This window comes from Chiloscyllium punctatum, chromosome 16 (assembly GCF_047496795.1).
Source record: "Chiloscyllium punctatum isolate Juve2018m chromosome 16, sChiPun1.3, whole genome shotgun sequence".
In the NCBI taxonomy this organism is placed as follows: domain Eukaryota; kingdom Metazoa; phylum Chordata; class Chondrichthyes; order Orectolobiformes; family Hemiscylliidae; genus Chiloscyllium; species Chiloscyllium punctatum.
The window spans coordinates 6,364,893-6,382,641 of NC_092754.1; the positions used below are offsets into that span (position 1 = coordinate 6,364,893).

Below are 17,749 nucleotides of genomic sequence, written 5' to 3' on the forward strand. Positions count from 1 at the left end.
AGCCTGCAAACAATGGTAGATGTTACAGACAAATAGATAAGGTGCTGTGAGGGTGTAGGTTAAGCCAGATATGCCCGCACAAACAGTATAAGCATCTATTTCCCACTTCTGCAAAAACAAAAACAATTAAAAGGTCATAAGGCTCAATATGGATGAGGGATGGGAGGAAATGTTACAAGTAAGGGAAACAGATGGTAGTGAAGGAGGATATACCTAACAATGGCCCACAGCAGGATGTGGTCAAATGGCCTTGTGAGGCCAGAAATAAGCATTTTGTCACGGACAAGGCCGGATAAGGCAAGAGATAAATAAGAGTAATGGGGCGCCGGTCTTAGAGAAGTGGGAGATGTAAACAGGGGAGGAGCAATGGGAGGAGGGAAGAGGAACGAATTATATAAATATTGTGTACTTGTTAAACACGGTGTGTGTGTGACTATTTTGTAAATAGACACCACACCCCTCTTGCAAGAGTGTAATAAACGATTCTACTGATTCAGATCTTGTCTCGGACTGAAATTATTGAAGTGAGTGAGCTTCGTTTCTCACAAACTGTCACCCTCCGACGCTCCAGTGAAAGAAGTTCCAGCCTCCCCCCATAATTCAAACCTTCCAATCCCTGCAACTTCCTGGTAAATCGTTCCTGAATCCTCTCCAGCTTAATAATAGCCTTCCTACCAGTCCCAGTGAGCTAATGGATGTCTAAGCTGTGAGAAATGAGAAGCTGCTCACTGAAAGTTCCCGGCCCTATTTCTGTTGAGTATTGTTCATGCTGTATAAATTGTACCAAGCTGATGCAGACCTTGGATGTTACCAACACCACTCACCTTTTGCTGTCAAATTTAAATGCTATTTTTGTTAAGTCTGCACAGTATTTAATGGGGTCAATCCACACCCACCAGCAATTGAGAACTGACTGTAATCTGCTCATGAAGTGACTACAGAGCAGATTAAACAGTCTGCAACTTGTTGTTTGGATTTCTGTCCAGCCAGATCACAATTTGGAAAGCTTAATTTGTACAGCACAGTCACCACATGGCTAAGTACCTTAACATCAAACACTGGATTCATAAGAATTCTTAAACAGTTGGGTTCAGTAAATGTAAAACCTGAGGCCTTCTGAGGTTCCACACTGAAGGTACGTTTTGCTAAGTGACAAACACAATGCAGACAGAATGAGCAAACCCGCAGCTTCTGATCGAAACAAATCTGGGAAATTACACTGGGGACAGACCCAAGGTAATGATAAGAACAGCTGTATCCTTACACCAACTAAAGCAGGCTGATCTACCCCATTCAACACGTTCTTAAACATCCATTCCCTTCACCACTAGTGCACACTGGCTGTAACCTGTAGCCTTTTGCACTGCCCACTGGCACCACCCCTTGCACTGTCTCTTGTATCTCCTTCACACTGCCATGTTTACCCTCCCTTTGCAAGGCCAGCTGTACCCTACCTTGCACTGTCTCCTGTATTGGCAGCACGGTGGTTCAGTGGTTAGCACTGCTGTCTCGCTGTGCCAGGGACCCGGGTTTGCATTCCCACCTCGGGAGACTGTCTGGTGTGGAGTTTGCACACACTCCCAGTGTCTGTGTGGGTTTCCTCCGGGTGCTCCAGTTTCCTCCCACAGTCCAAAGATGTGCAGGTTAGGCGAATTGGCTGTGCTAAATTGACCATAGTGTCCAAGGATGTGTAGGTCAAGTGCATTAGTCAGGGGTAAATACTGGATAATAGGGTCGGGAATAGGTTTGGGTGGGTTACTGTTTGGCCCAACAAGTCCACACTGATCCTCTGAAGGGTCTGTTTCCACACTGTAGGGATTCTATGATCTCCCTCACACTGCCATCTGTAACCCTCCCCTTGCATGGCCAGCTGTGCCCTGCCTTGCACCGTCTCCTAAACCTCTCTCTTTACTTCCATCCCGAACCTTTTGCACTGTCACCTGAACCCCGTCCTGCAGTGCTGCCTGTAACCTCTCACATTTTGCCTGTACCTTCCAACTCTGTCTGCTGACACCAGTCTAAACCTGTAACCTGGACCACCTGGAAGGATAAAGGCATCAAATATCTGGGAACACCAGCACCTGGGAATCTCACACAATTCTGTTTTGTGAATATGTCACCATTCCTTTGTTGTGGTTGGGAAAAAACCTGGTTAAGAGTACGTTCATCAAACAGACTGCAGCGATTCAAAGCAACGGCTCACCACACCTTCTGAAGGATGACAAAAGCAGGTGAGAAAGAATTGCTGGGCTTGCTAACAATACTCACATCTCACAAATCAGTAATAAACATCTCACTCAACCTTGCAACTCGAGCAAAACTGAGGATCTGGGCAATCTCCTGATACTGTTGTAGATTACGCAAAATGCAATCCTATTTATGTTTGCTGAATTTGTTTTTATTAAGGAACATACATCTTATGCATATCTGCACACTAACTAAAAATTGCCAGTTGCGTTAATGGAAATGGACTAGGCATAACAACCCAAGAAACACCCCTGACTCACACCGTGAAGCAGCAATTACAATATTCTGGGTCTCATTCTGTTGCTCAACCTTATGAACAGGGTCTGAGGCCAGGAAAGCAGTAACCTCACTTCTGAACAATCTGACCGTGGCTTCACCCTGCTCAGAGGCTGAAAGAGGGAGCAGTTAGTTCCGTCACGCAGCATCTTTTTCAGTTTGACTGAGGTAACATGGTGGATGAGGTACCTATTCCATCACTTGCCCACAACAATTGTGATCTCAAATCTGAACTAGTTCTCCTGTTGATTGCATCTTTGGTGAGGTTTGTCAGAGTTCCACATCAGACTAGAACAGTTCTCATGCTCTTCCTCCCTCGCTTTGTCCAGGTCATCATTGCTTCCATGTGGCACGAGTGGGAGAGGAAGGAGTGGAGTTCTCAGCTCATCTCCCAGGACGAGTTCACCTGGAGCTAGAGTAGTGTGCAGTGGAGTTGAACAGTAGTCTAGATACGCAAGCTAAATACCATTATTTGTTGACTGTACACAGTGCTCTGTCAGCTTCATTGGTGATGGTATCTCAGTGAGCTGCTAACTGGCACTAATCCATGTGAGGTTCACTGGGTTGATTCCAGAGTTGAGGGGATTGGCTTGTGAGGAGAGACTGAGTGGACTGAGATGATATTCATTGGAATTTAGATGAATGAGGAGGGATCTTATAGACACATATAACATTATAAAGGGAAGATAAGGTAGAAGCAGGGAAGTTGTTTCCACTGGCGGGTGAAACTATAACTAGGGGGCACAGCTTCAAAGTAAGGAGGGAGCAGATTTCGGACTGAGCTGAGGAGGAACTTCTTCCCCCAGAGGGTTGTGAATCTGTGGAATTCCCTGCCCAGTGAAGCAGTTGAGTCTTCCTCGTTGAATGTTTTTAAGGTACAGAGAGATAGATTTTTGAACAATAAAGGAGAGATTACGGTGAGAGGGCGGGTAAGTGGAGCTGAGGCCATGAAAAGATCAGCCATGGTCTTATTGAATGGCGAAGCAGACTCGATGGGCCGGATGGCCTACTCCTGGTTGTATTCCTTATGTTCTTATTAAGTTCACAGATGATGCAAAAAATGGTGGTGTGGTAAATAGTGAGGAGATAGCTTTGGAAAACAGGACAGTACAGATGGGCTGATCAGAAGGGCAGAACAGTGGCAAACGGAATTTAATCCTGAAAAGCGTGAGGTGATGCATTTTGGGAAGAATAAGGCAAGGGAGTGCACAAGGAATCGGAGAGCCCATGGAAATACCAAAGATCAGAGGGACTTTGGCGTGATATCCACAGATCCTTGAAGGCAGTGGGATAAGTAAAAAAGGTCAGCAAGTCAGATGGGATATTTGCTTTTATTGTCAAGGCATTGAATACAACAGCAGGAAGGTTATGATGGAGCTGTGTATAATCTTAGTGAGGCCACAGCTGGAACACTGAACACTGTCCTGGTCATCACACTATAGGTTTGCACTAAAGAGGGTGCAGAGGAGATTCATAGGATGTTGATTGGATTGAAAGTGTTTCAGTTATGAAGAGGGGCCAAATAGGCTGGGATTGTTCTCCTGGAGCAGAGAGGAAGATTTGATTGAAAGTTTTGAGGGGCATAGACAGGAGAGATCATTCCCCTTAGCAAAGAGTAAATAGCTGTGGACACTATTTTAAGCTAAGGAGCACAAGGTTTAGGGAGATTTGAGGAAATGTTTTTTACCCAGTGGAGTGCGGGGTTCAGACACATAGGGGTTCAGATACATTATTCTTTGAAATTTGCATGTCAGGTAGACAGGCCAGTTAAGAAGACATTTAGCACATATGCCTTCATTACTCAGTCCTTTGAGTCTCAGAGTTGGGACGTCATATTGAGGTTGTACAGGACATTGGTGAGGCCTCTTCTAGAATACTGTGTCTAGTTCGGATCTCCCTGTTATAGCAAGGACATTATTAAATTGGAGAGGGTTCAGAAAATACCTCCCAGGATGTTGCTGGAAATGGAAGGTTTGAGCTATAAAGATCGGCTGGGATTTTTTCATTGCAGTGTAGGAGGTTGAGAGGTGACCTTATAGAGGTTTATAAAATAATGGGGGGGGGGGCATGGATAAGGTGAGTAGCAAAGGTCTTTTCCCTAAGGCTGGGGATTTCAAAACTAAGGAGGCATATGTTTAAGATTACAGTGGTGTTGGAAAAACACAGTAGGTCAGGCAGCAGCCGAGGAGCAGGAAAATCGATGTTTCGGGCAAAAGCCCTTCATCAGGAATGACCACCCTGATGAAGGGCTTTTGTCCGAAATTTCAATTTTCCTGCTCCTTGGATGCTGCCTGACCTGCTGCGCTTTTCCAGCATCACTGTAATCGTGACTCTAATCTCCAGCATCTGCAGTACCCACCTCCACCTAGGCACATGTTTAAGGTGAGTGGAGAAAGATTTTAAAAAGACATGAGGGGCAACTTTTTTTTAACAGAGAGTGGTTTGTGTGTGAAACGAACTGCCTGAGTAAGTGGGTACAGTTACAATGTTTAAAAGACATTTGGACAAGTATATGAATAAGAAAGGTTTGGGGGGATATGGGCCAGGAGCAGGCAGGTGGGACTAGTTTAGTTTGGGATTACGGGTGGCCTGGTCTGTTTCTGTGCTGTATGGCTCAATGACTGAGGCATTCCCCTTGGTCTTGATTTAAAGGATTATGACATTGAGAGTTCTCATACCCATCAACAATGGATAGCATCAGAAATACAGCTTGACATCATCTCGTCCATTACTTCTGAGAGACCTGGCCACCAAACAAAATATCTTATCCTGGCTCGAGAGTTTGTGAATCCCAGTGTCTTTGGTGCCTTTGTTGCATTATATCAAGCTTCAGGGTTCTCAGAGGCACTGGTCTCTCATCATCAACAAGTAAATCATCCATTGCACACAGTATCCCCTCTGTTCATGGTATGTGAAAGAGTAAAATTACTAGTCCTGGAGAAGATACATCTGTAGCAAAGGCAGTGGCTACCTCGGTATCATAGTGAGCTAAAATATGAGAGCACAGCAACACTTCTTTGATTTTCCCAAAAGGCCTATTTTGTGCTTCCTCTCAATGCAATGCCCTGTTGCATCAGCTAATTGACGACTGCTCAGTCAGACAAGAACTTTCTGACTTAGTTTACCCGACCCACAAGTCTCTGGAATTCAGTCAATCTTCAAGGAGCTGGAAAATTTGCAACTGCACTTGTTTTCAGGTCAACTGTGGCACAGAAGGCATCATAATCTGTCAAAGGGAGGTGACAGCTGGATGTGAGAATTAGTATTTTGCAGGGTGCAGATCCTGCCTTCTGCTGGTGTTGTAGCACAGTACGTGCACATGAGTATCATTTTCTGTCTCAGTAACATAGATCAGGACATCATCCATGTGGACCACCACTCCATTCAGCCTCTTCCAAGTCAGCTTTGTCCTCTGGAAGATTTCTGTTGCTGACCTGGCACTGAACAGTCATCTGTTGAAACAAAACCTCCAAAACTGTGTGACAAAAATTAGACTCTTCATTAATGTGTAGGTGCCAAAAAGAAATACTATTTGCATCTAGCTATGTGAAGATTGAACTCAATTCCAACTCCCAGCCTCAAGGTGAAGCCTAGTGATGACTTGTCTCAATAGACAATAGACAATAAACAATAGTCTCCTTTACTCTTTCTCTCTCTACTTTAGAAGGACCTTAATGCTGAACATACAACTTTATGTATTTATTTTCCACACTTACACCTTAGATTTTGTACCTAGGTACTTTCATGCCTAAGATGGTGCCAGAAATGGCAACTTTGTACACTTTCACTGTATTCCTGTATCCTTGCGCAGGGGGGGTTCGCTAGATAGCATTTGAAGTATCACAGTATACAATGAAACAGGAAGCAGCTGGGAAATCAGAAATTCGCAATTTTGCAATTGGTGATAAGATATTGGTGTTACTTCCAGTGACAGATGAGCCTTTAAAAGCCACATTTAGTGGACCTTATCAAATCGAGAGGAAATTGAATGAGGTGAACGACTTGATCAGGACTCCAGACAGGAAGAAATCCCACAGAGTGTGTCATGTGAATCAGCTCAAAAGATATTTTGATCGGGAAGGAAAGCAAGAGGGGAAGGTGTTAATGATGACAGCACAGAAGGAGGAACCAAGTTCAGGGGATCCTGAATTGGATATTCCTCAAATCAAATTGGACAATGAGGAAGTTGTCAAAAATTGGGATAAATTATTGAGTTACCTTCCACAAGAATATTGAAATGACCTGAAAGAGTTATTACTATCACATGGGGAGATATGCAGAAATAAACTGGGAAGTCCTAACCTAATTGTGCATGGTGTTCTGATTAAGCAACCTCCTTATAGGCATAATCCTCTAACGTTGGCACAGGTTCAGAAGGAGATAGAGCGCATGCTACAAGATGGCATAATCAATGTGAGTTACAGTGACTGGAGCTCAACCATAGTCATGGTGCCAAAGCCAGATGGTACCCAACGGTTATGTGTGGACTATCACAAAATCAATGCTGTTACAAAGACTGATGCATATCCAATTCCACGGTTGGAGGACTGTGTCAAAAAAGTGGGACAAGCAACTTACATTTCTAAGTTGGACATGCTCAGAGACTACTGGCAAGTCCCTCTGTCAGAGAGAGTAAAGGTGGTTTCGGCTTTCATAATGCCAAATGGACTATATCAGTTCAAAGTCATGCCATTTGGTATGAAAAACACTGCAGCCACATTTCAGAGACTGACTAATAGGGTCATTGTGGGATTACTCAACTGTGTGGTGTATATTGATGAGCTGGTGATTTTTAGTCACTCAGGGAAGGAATGTTTACAGCATTTATCTGACTTGTTCGATTGACTTCAGAAGGCAGGCTTGGTGGGAAACCTGGCTAAAAGGGAATTTACCAAAGACCAAGTCACCTTCCTGGGCTGTGTTATTGGACACGGACAAATGGTCCCATGAGATGCAAAAACGAAAGTAATTGGGGAATTTCCCACACCATCGACGAAAATATCAGTACTACAGTTCCTGGGATTGAGGGGGTTTCACCTGAATGTTTGTGCCAATCTTTAACAGTGTGGCTGCTCCACTCACCGAATTGTTAAAAAAAGGCAAGTCATTTCAGTGGACAGTGGACTATGAAAAGGCAGTTGACAGCCAAAACACTGTGTTAATCACTGCCCCAGTATGAGCCACACCGGATTACAGGAAGCCTTTCAAGGTGACTATGGGTTTTTTATTGCGGTGCTCCTGCAGGAGGATGACGAGGGGGATAGAAAGACCCATTGGATATTTTTCCAGGAAGTTGAATGTTCATCAGCAGAAATATTCAACGGTGGAGAAAGAGACTTTAAGCTTGGTGTTGGCATTACAACATCTCAGTGTTTATATTCCCAGCTATGCATCTGAGACAATCATATACACTGATCACAACCCATTGACATTTATGGAAAACTTTAAGGACAAAATGCCAGCCTGTTTGGATGGAGCTTGTTGTTGCAGCCGTTCAATTTGACAATTCTGCAGGTGGCAGGTCACGGAAACGTGATTGTCGATGCGTTATCGAGACTCGAATGAGATACAGAGGCGTTCGGTGATGGGTTTACCGCAGCCTGAATTTGCATGTGGTTGTGCACATTTGCATGTTTATAGTTAGTATAGTGTATATGTGTGTTTAGACTACCAACCAGGTTTTGAAGGGTTAAAAATGAAACCATCTTTTGGTATTGATGGTATTTTTTTAAGAGGGGAGGTGTCACAAAGCTAGTTCGTTATTTCTAAAAGCTGTTCCTTGGCTCAAGGATACTATGTCTTGGGATTTCTCCAGGTGGTAATAAACCAGGCCAGGCTCCAATTAGTCTGGTTTGGTGCAGAGATTAAAGAGCATTATGAGGCCTTTTTGTTTATGTGTAAATAGATGAGACTTCAGGCCAAAGTGGTCATGTTTTCGAAGTGAGCTGTAGAATGAAAGGGGAATGGTCAGCTCTCTCGCTGAGCTGAGCAGTTCAGTTCAGTCCAGAACTGGTTAGGGGCTCAGCAGTCAGCTGTGTGGAAACTCTCTCTTCTGCCCTTCTAACTTCAGCATCTGTCAGCATCTGACCCTGTTTTGTACTGTGTTTTAAAGGGGGTTTGCTTATTGGGGCTGCTGTATATTTTCAGAACAGCATACTTAACGCTAGTTTTCTGTCGGGGTTCTTTATTCTATTCTTTATGTTTCATTGTGTAATTTTGTGAATAAATTTTTTGTTTGGTTTAAACCTGGTAGTCAACCTCGCTAACTTAATCTGGCTAATTTTCACTGTACACTTACCAAAACAAATAGCAAAGTTATGGTTTGGTCTGCGCTGCCTGCTTAAGAATGTTCTGAGTGATCTGGCCTAGTCCATACAGTATTCTTCCAACCAAAGTGCATGAAGGCATCTCCACATCCACCCTGAAATCTTCTATCTCATTGATCTTGATGTCTAATATGTGTTGGCTTCTTGCTGCTATCACACAGCTCAGACATTATCCCAATCCTTTGTTAAGATGTCTACCAGCCTCTCTGCTGGGACAATTCCTAAGTCGGTCTGTGCCTCAGCCACACCAATAATAGTTAGTTGGGATGGTTTCTGAATGCTTTTCTTGACTCCTTGCATTCCTGTTCAGTCACCTCTCTACTTTACACTTCATAAATTCCACTGAGTCAGTCATCTTGGGATATGGTTCTCACCATCATCCTGAATCAATTTTACTTCCTGACCTCAGCTGTCTACTCAGCTGAATTGTTTTTGTTCATGTTAAGGCTCCACACTGGAGTCAGACCGCAAATTTGATGCTCCAGTATACTTTTTTCTTTCCACAAACAATATACTGTATTTATGAAATTTATTAAAATAATTACAATTATTCTTGAATACTAAAGTATTCGCAACAAAACGTAACTTGTCTCCAAATATCTCATATATTAGAGTTGATCTTTCTCCGCACCTTCTCTGTAGCTGTAATAGTATATTCTCTTTTATGACCTGATGTAGTTATGTAAGGTATGATTTATCTAGTTTGTACGCAATACAATACTTGTCACTGTATGTCATGTGACAATGACAGATCAATAGAATTGTACTCGCTCTAATATTTGCAATGTACCTTCCATATCATGAGGCTCTACAGCACTGAGGATATCACCGAGATGGGGGACAAAACGTTTGCAAACCAACTTCCCAGCTCTCCGAAGATAGCCACAACAACAACAACACTCCATATCAGTTATATGATGAGGCTGAAATATTTCAGATTAAAAACTGCAGTTAGGCAAACTTTTCTCCCTGCACCATGTTCTGTGCTGCCTTCAATGCAAATTCAATGATCCCGATGTTCACCACATACATTCAATATCTGAGGGGGTCCCATAGGTCACAAACTCCTCTGGCTGAAAGGGCTTGCACTGCAACCTTTTCCCAATTGTCCCCTTGCAACAGGTTCAAGTTCAGGTGCATTCCTCAGCACACAGTCCTAGACTTTGGAAGGTGCCAGTCTGCACCACTCTCTCAGAGATTTGAACTCACAAACCTTAGGAGTCACCTTAGAAATGCACACAAAAATGGCTTCCATAGCAGCATGGAGCAGTGAGCTCTATACACAGATCACTCTGGGGTTTGTCGTTGGAAAATCTACAAAACTCTAAGACCCAGGAACCCTGGACACCTCTGATTAAAAATAGATTGATTCTGAAAATGAAGGTGATAGTCTCAATCTAACACCTAAACGACCAAAGCACTGTGTCCCAGCAGGTTGGTCAGCTATCTCTCTTCCAGCCTCCAACAAAATCACAAGTGGGCAGGTTGGTTCCTGTTCACAACTGTTGCATTGTAACCTCCAATATAACTCACCAAAACCAATGGTTATGTTACAGTTCTGTATCTCTAAGGCAATTGGACACCATAATGACCTACAGTCACAGTCAATGATACAGCAACATGGTGGCAATGTCATTGGACTAGTAATCCAGAAGCCAGGGCTATTAATCTGGGGACTGGTAATCCTGAGGCCTGGGTTATTAATCTGGGGACTGGTAATCCTGAGGCCAGGGCTATTAACCTGGGGACTGGTAATCCTGTGGCCTGGGTTATTAATCTGAGGACTGGTAATCCAGAAGCCAGGGCTATTAACCTGGGGACTGGTAATCCTGTGGCCTGGGTTATTAATCTAGGTAATGGTAATCCAGAGGCCTGGGCTATTAATCGGCAAACATTGCAGATGCTGGAGATCTGAAATAATAACAAAGTGCTGGAGAAACTTGGCAGATCTGGTCATATCTGTGGGTGGGGCGGTGGGGGGGGAGGGGCAGTGTGGTGGTTGGAACAGTTCACATTTCTAGTGTGAAATGATTTTTCTTTTTCTATGGGTTCTTCAAATCCCATCACAGGACCCAGGGAACTGAAAGCTAATTAGTAACAGGAACACTAGATCCAGCCCACTAGATTTTCCTAAAAACCTATCATTTACGTACATCAGGGAAGGAAATCTGCAATCCTTACCCAGTCTGTACTAAACGTGACTCCAGACCCACAGCAACATGGTTGTGCCTTAACAGTCCTCTCCAATAGCTCAGCAAACCACTCGGTTATGTTTAGGAACTGTCTCCTCACGGATAATAAACGCTGTACTTGCCAGCGATGTCCATATCCCATGAACGATGGAAATCAGAACTTCTGTGATATTGATCCATCCACAATTTTAATCCAGGAAGTAGCCATGAAACTGTTGTGCACCTTTAGTTATTTTCATTCTGCCATCTGTAACAGGCCTCCGTAGTTACAACACCGGTTACCATCTGTTACCACACCTTCCACAACAAACAGCTCCATGTAATGACGCTCTGAGTTGCATTTCTGGCAACTGGCCCACAATCTGCAACACGTCCAAATTGTTTACGCTAAGATGTGACAGGATCCTGCTTCCCGAAATGCCCATTTCAGTCATTGTTACCTCTGTGGTGTTCACCTAGCCAAGATCAGACAGGTCGGTTTATGCCCCAGTAGCTGTTTAAACAAATTAACTTTCAAGGAAGTTTAATTCAAAGAAAAGCGTATGCAAATAACATCTCCTAATCTTATCAGTTCCTACTCTCGTTTTATTAAGTCAACAAGGACGTAGAAAAATATACAGGAAGATAGAAAAATTAGTTGTTGCCAAGAAATAGGGAGCAATTATCTATTGCCAGAAGCAAGTTTCTTTTAATTAATTGATGGTTCTAAAAATTCTGTGTACTCGCTACATATCCGGTAGACATTTCAGGAATGGAATTATCTCCAAAGAACATCTTTTAAGGGAGTTCAGTTGAGTGGGACTCAGAGGCGTCACTGTATGTAATGTCACAGTTTGAATCTTGCACTCCACTCCAGATGACTGAAAACAAGCCTCAGGTTGCTCTTAGCTGGACCTGATTTATGCCTGTCACTCCCCTGGGATTGGTGCGTTATGAGCTGGGGTTTGTTGCCAAGTTTCCCCACAGCTCAAGTATCCTTCCAAAAGAAGAACCAAAACTCAGAAACATCGAGAAGGGAGGAGGGAAAAGGAAAGACAAAAATAATCTGGAACATCAAGGAGCAGAGAGTATCAGACTTGTGCAATACAGTGAAAAGGTGGTTAACTGACAGGTCCACACCAAAGGAACCTTATTACAATAGGAAAGCAAATCAAACAGCAGTATTTAGTGAGGAATGTATTAGAGATACGGAGTCATTTATTTTTTACAGCATGGAAAGAAGCCTGTCCTGCTTGTGCTGGTCATCAAACTTCCCAGTTTCCAGAACTTGACCTGTCCCCTTGAGCGCTGGGGTTTCAAATGTCCATCAAAATACTTCTTAGAATGTCTTGTGGGTTCCCATCTTTACCAGCCTTTTTAGGCAGTAAGTTCTAGGCACCCTCACCAGCTCGGTGAGAACAAAATTCCTCAAATCCCCTTCAAACGTACTGCTCCTTACATTAAAACTGTGCCCCTTGCTGCTTTGCCTCTCAATTAAAGGGAAATATTCTCTCTAGTTCCCCTACTAATGCCCCTCAGAACTGTGTCCATCTCAATCCGAATCCATTCAGCTTTCACTGCTGGAAGGAAATCAACTCCAAACTATCTCGTGTCTCCTCGTAGCTGAATCACTGCAGCCCCAGGCAACATCCTGATGAATTTCTTCTGCATCCTCTCTGCTGCAGTCACATCTTTCCGATAGTTTAGTGAGCAGAACTCCTTACAATATTTCAGCTGTGGCTTAGAGTCATAGAGATGTAGAGCACGGAAACAGATTCTTCAGTCCAACCAGGTATCCTAAATTTATCTCGTCCCATTTGCCAGCCCTTGACCCATATCCCTCTAAACTCTTTATATTCAAGTAGCCATCCAGATGAGTTTTAAATGTTGTGATTGTACCAACCTCCACCAGTTCCTCTGGCAGCTCATTTCATACACACACCACCTTCTGTGTGAAAACGTTAGGTCACTTTTAAATCTTTCCCCTCGCACCTTAAACCTGTGCCCTCTAGTTTTGGACTCCCCCACATCGGGTTAACTAAAGGTATTTGATAGCTCCATCATCACCTCTTTGATCTACTATTCAAAGCTTTGACTAAGAACGGAAAGTATCCTGTATGCCATCACGACCAATTTATCTACCTAACTGCAGGGTAACAGGGAGAGGAGGGGAGCGCTGGGTCTGAGTGGGATGCTGTTTGGAGGGTCGGTGTGGACTCGATGGGCCGCATGACTTCGATGATTTGATGAATAATTTTCCTGAATTTATAACATGACTAAGTAGAAAGGGAATAAGGGAGTTAGTAGTAAGGCATCTCTATGACTCTATGACTCAATAACTAGTAATTCAGAGATCCACACTAATGCTGTGGGGGACATGAGTACAAATCCCACCTCATTGTCAGTGGAATTTAAACTCAGTGCTGTCATGAACTCTTGAAAGCAAGTCTCTGAAGTGGTAAGCATGAATCCATAACCAATTGTAGCAAAATCCCGTCTGGTTCACTAACTAGGGAAGGAAACTGCCATCCTTACCTGGTCTGGCCTCCATGTGACTCCAGACTCACAGCAGTGTGGCTGACTCTCATTCACTGAGTGAGCCATTCATTCTAAGGTCTTTAGGAACGGGAATCAAAAGCTTGTCTTGCCAGTGATGCCCACACCATTAGAAACTGAATGGGTCTGTAGCTCCAAATGTAGATGTAATTTCATTTCCATCCCATTCAAGACAAGAAGCAGGCCGTGCGAGAGAGGATTAACAGGCCTTCTGTCGAGTTAAGGAGCTCTGCAGTCACGGGGGCGTGGCACTATTATGCCACATGCTGACTGAATGAGATCTTCCATGGGTGAAGTGCCCAAGGTAATCCCTGTTCTGTTTGACTGTGGTTGGTTACCGTGGGAACATGGGATGCCAGAAGTGATGTTGTAACACTCCTCTCAATCCTACCATGCAGGTATGAGCACTTTGCTGACTGGGTCAGCATTTATTGCCCACCCCTAGTTGTCTGAGGGAAGGTGGTGGAGAGCATCAGTAGAAGGTGATGTGGGCAGGACCATAATGCCACTAAGAAGGGAGTTTCAGGACTTTGACCCAGTGACAGCGACAGAACGGTGATATATTTCCACGTCAGGATGGTGTGTGGCTTGGAGGGGAACTTGCAGGGGCTGGTGTTCCTCTGTATCTGCTGTCTTCATTCATCGAGACAGGAATGGTTGTGTGTTTATAAGTCAATGTTAAAGAAGCCTTGGTAAATTTCTGCACAGCATCTTGTAGATGGTACACACTGCTGCAACTGAACATTGGTGTTGGAGGGAGTGAATGTTTGAGGTGTCCAACAGAGTCAAACAAGTTGCTTTTTCCTCGATGGTGATTCTTGGGTATTGTTGGAACCATGTAGACAAGCAGACAGAATTTCTTTACACTCTTGAGTTGGCTCTGTCAGTGTTGGAAAGGCTTTCAGGAGAGAGAAGGGGAACTGAAGATAAGCCTGCAGGTGTGCAGCAGGTGGTAAAGAAGGCAAATGTTGTGTTGGCCTTCATTGTGAGAGGTTTCAAGTACAGGAGCAGAGATGTGTTGCTGCAGTTATACAGGGCCTTGGTGAGGCCACACCTAGAATATTGTGTCCAGTTTTGGTCTCCGTTTCTGAGGAAGGATGCTCTTGCTCTTGAGGGAGTGCAGTGAAGGTTACCCAGGCTGATTCCAGGGATGGATGGACTGACGTACAAGCAGAAGTGGACCAGGGTGGGATTGGTTTCGCTGCAGTTCAGACAAGTGAGGGGTGATCTCATAGAGACTTATACAATTCCAACAGGACGAGACAGGGTAGATGCAGGGAGGATGATCCCAATGGTGAGTGCGTCTAGAACTGGGGGGGTTACAGTCTGAGGATTCGGGGATAGACCATTTAGGATGGAGATGAGGAAGCATTTCTTCACCCAAAGGGTGGTGAGCCTGTGAAATGCATTACCACAGGAAGGAGTTGATGCCAAAACATTAAGGCGGCTAGATATAGCACTTGGGGGAATGAGATCAAAGGTTATGGGGAGGAAGCAGGATTAGGCTATTGAGTTGGATGATCAGCCATGATGGTGACGAATGGCGGAGCAGGCTCAAAGGGCTGAATGGCCTCCTCCTGCTCCTATCTTCTATGTATCTACTCACTGTGCAAATCCTAACCTGCTCTTATAGTCACAGTATTTATATGGCTGTGCCAGGTCAGTCTCTGGTCGATTGCAATTCTGAATGTGTTGATGGTAAGGGATGGCAATACCATTAAAAATCCTGGGGAGATGGTCGGTTTCTCTCCAGTTGGGGACAGTCATTGCCTGGCACTTTGGTGGTCAGAATATTGCCTCTCTAAATGTGACCAAGAGTTCTGTAGAACTGGCCATCCCAATGCTTTCTCTGGATCATAACCTTATTCCGCTCCGATTAAAAGAAACAGTGGATCTGGTTGCTCAGCTTATGTTCAAACCCATTTGTACACACTAAGGAAGCTAAAAAATTTAGTGTTGGAAAGGTACATTATTAAACTCTTAAAAAATGGTGATCCGTTGGGACTGTGATTATGGAGAGTTGGGACAGCATCTGCTGGGGCTTGATGGAGGATGGGTATTATTAAAGGTTTTATATTCATCAAGAGGTGCAGTGATACCTTGGCTCAGTCTGAATTTTACATTCATGACTTGTAATCATCTGCAGTGCTCTGTGTGTGTGTGAGTGTCTGAGTGTGTGTGTGTGTGTCTGTGTGAGTGTGTGCGTGTGTTTTGTGTGTGTGTACGTGCGTGTGCGTGTGTGCGTGTGTGTATGTGAGAGTGTTTGCATGTGTGTGCACATATGTGAGAGTGTGTGTGTGTGAGAGAGTGTTTGTGTGTGTGTGTGAGCGCTTGCGTGTGTGTGTGTGAGCGCTTGCATGTGTGCAAGTGTGTGCATGTGTGTGAGTGTGTGTGTGCGTGAGTGTGTGTGAGTTTGTGTGTGTGAGTGTGTGTGTTGTGCATGTGTGAGCGTGTGTGTGAGTGTGTGTGAGCGTGTGTGTGTGTGAGTGTGTGTGTGAGTGTATGTGAGTGTGCGAGTGTGTGAGAGTGTGTGTGTGTGAGAGTGTGTGTGTGTGTGACTGCGTGTGAGAGTGTGTGTGTGTGAGAGTGTGTGCGTGTGACTGCGTGTGAGAGTGTATGTGTGAGTATGTGTGTGTGTGTATGTGTGTGTGTATGTGTGTGTGTGAGTGTGTGCTTGAGTGTGAGTGTGTGTGTGAGTGTGTGTGAGTATGAGTGTGTGTGAGTGTGTGTGTATGTGTGTGTGAGTGTGAGTGTGTGTGTGTGAGTGTGTGTGTGTGAGTGTGAGTGTGTGTGTGTGTGAGAGTGTGTGTGTGTGACTGCGTGTGAGAGTGTGTGTGTGAGCGTGTGTGTGAGTGTGTGTGTGAGCATGTGTGTGTGAGTGTGTGTATGTGTGTGAGTGTGTGTGTATGTGTGTGTGAGAGAGTGTGTGCGTGAGTGTGTGTGTGTGTGAGTGTGAGTGTGTGTGTGAGTGTGTGTGTCAGTATGAGTGTGTGTGTATGTGAGTGTATGTGTGTGAGTGTGTGTGAGAGTGTGAGAGTGTGAGTGTGTGTGTGTGTGTGTGAGTGTGAGTGTGTGAGTGTGTGTGTGTGTGAGTGTGTGTGAGTGCGTGTGAGTGTGTGTGTGAGAGTGTGTGTGTGTGAGAGTGTGTGAGTGTGTGAGAGTGTGTGTGTGAGAGTGTGTGAGTGTGTGTGTGTGAGAGTGTGTGAGTGTGTGTGTGAGTTGTGTGAGAGTGTGTGAGTGTGTGAGAGTGTGTGTGTGAGTGTGTGTGTCTATAACAGAACTGGAAGGAAACAAAATGGCAGTTGTTGTTATAAACTCAGGTAGCACTTCCTCATTTTTGGAAAATGAAACTTTGCTATTTTTAAAGTGAATACTTTCATATCTCATTCACAAATACTGCAGACCAATGCACGTGGGGAAAACTTAATGAATGGGAAGGTTGCTCTGTGGGCCTGTCTCTAAGGGAACCAGAATCGTGCCCAATGTCACACACATCTGCTCCTGGAGCCAAATTCCATTCCTTTTAACCCCATTGGAAGACGGTCGAACTTTGAACAGCATAAAATCAGGACAAGTACCATAGGCCAGAGGATTGTGCCAACTTGACACTGCATATTCCTACACCCAAGTATAATAGTTTTGGTTTCCCCTGATTTAGCCACCACTCCTGCACATCAGACCCAGCAGGTTTAACACCTGCAAATCATAGTCAAATGTCACACAACACCATCACACATTTGATGAAGGGGAAGTGTTCCGAAAGCTAGTGCTTCCAAATAAACCTGTTACAATAACCTGGTGTTGTCTGATTTTTAACTTTGTCCACCCCACTCCAACACCAGCACAGCCACATCGTAGAATCACTACAGTGTGGAAGCAGGCCATTGGCCCAATAAGTCCTCAATGATCCTCCAAAGTCCAACCCACCCAGGCCCACCCTTCCTAACCCTATATTTCCCATGGCTAACCCACCTCACCTGCACATCCCTAGACTCTATAAGTAATTTAGCATAGCCATTCCACCTTAACCTACACATCTTTTGACTATGGGAGGAAACTGGAGCACCTGGAGGAAACGCGGAATATGCATACTTCACATGGACATTTGCCCAAGGCAGGAATCGAATCCAGGTCCCTGGCGCTGTGAGGCAGCAGTGCTAACCACTCAGCCAG

At 44.4% G+C, this 17,749-nt stretch overlaps 1 protein-coding gene across 8 annotated transcripts in view; it reads right to left on the reverse strand.

Annotated features, from left to right (window-relative positions):
* Positions 1–17,749, reverse strand: part of pik3cd (phosphatidylinositol-4,5-bisphosphate 3-kinase, catalytic subunit delta) — a 228,672-nt gene that overhangs the window by 120,003 nt on the left and 90,920 nt on the right. The window contains exon 1 of one of the 8 annotated variants that reach the window (XM_072586127.1): positions 11,031–11,048. The exons of the other annotated variants lie outside the window; for them this stretch is intronic. The gene's annotated coding sequence lies outside the window, so the exon portion shown is untranslated. Of the gene's footprint in view, positions 1–11,030; positions 11,049–17,749 lie in introns of those variants that run through there. 8 annotated transcript variants of the gene reach the window in all.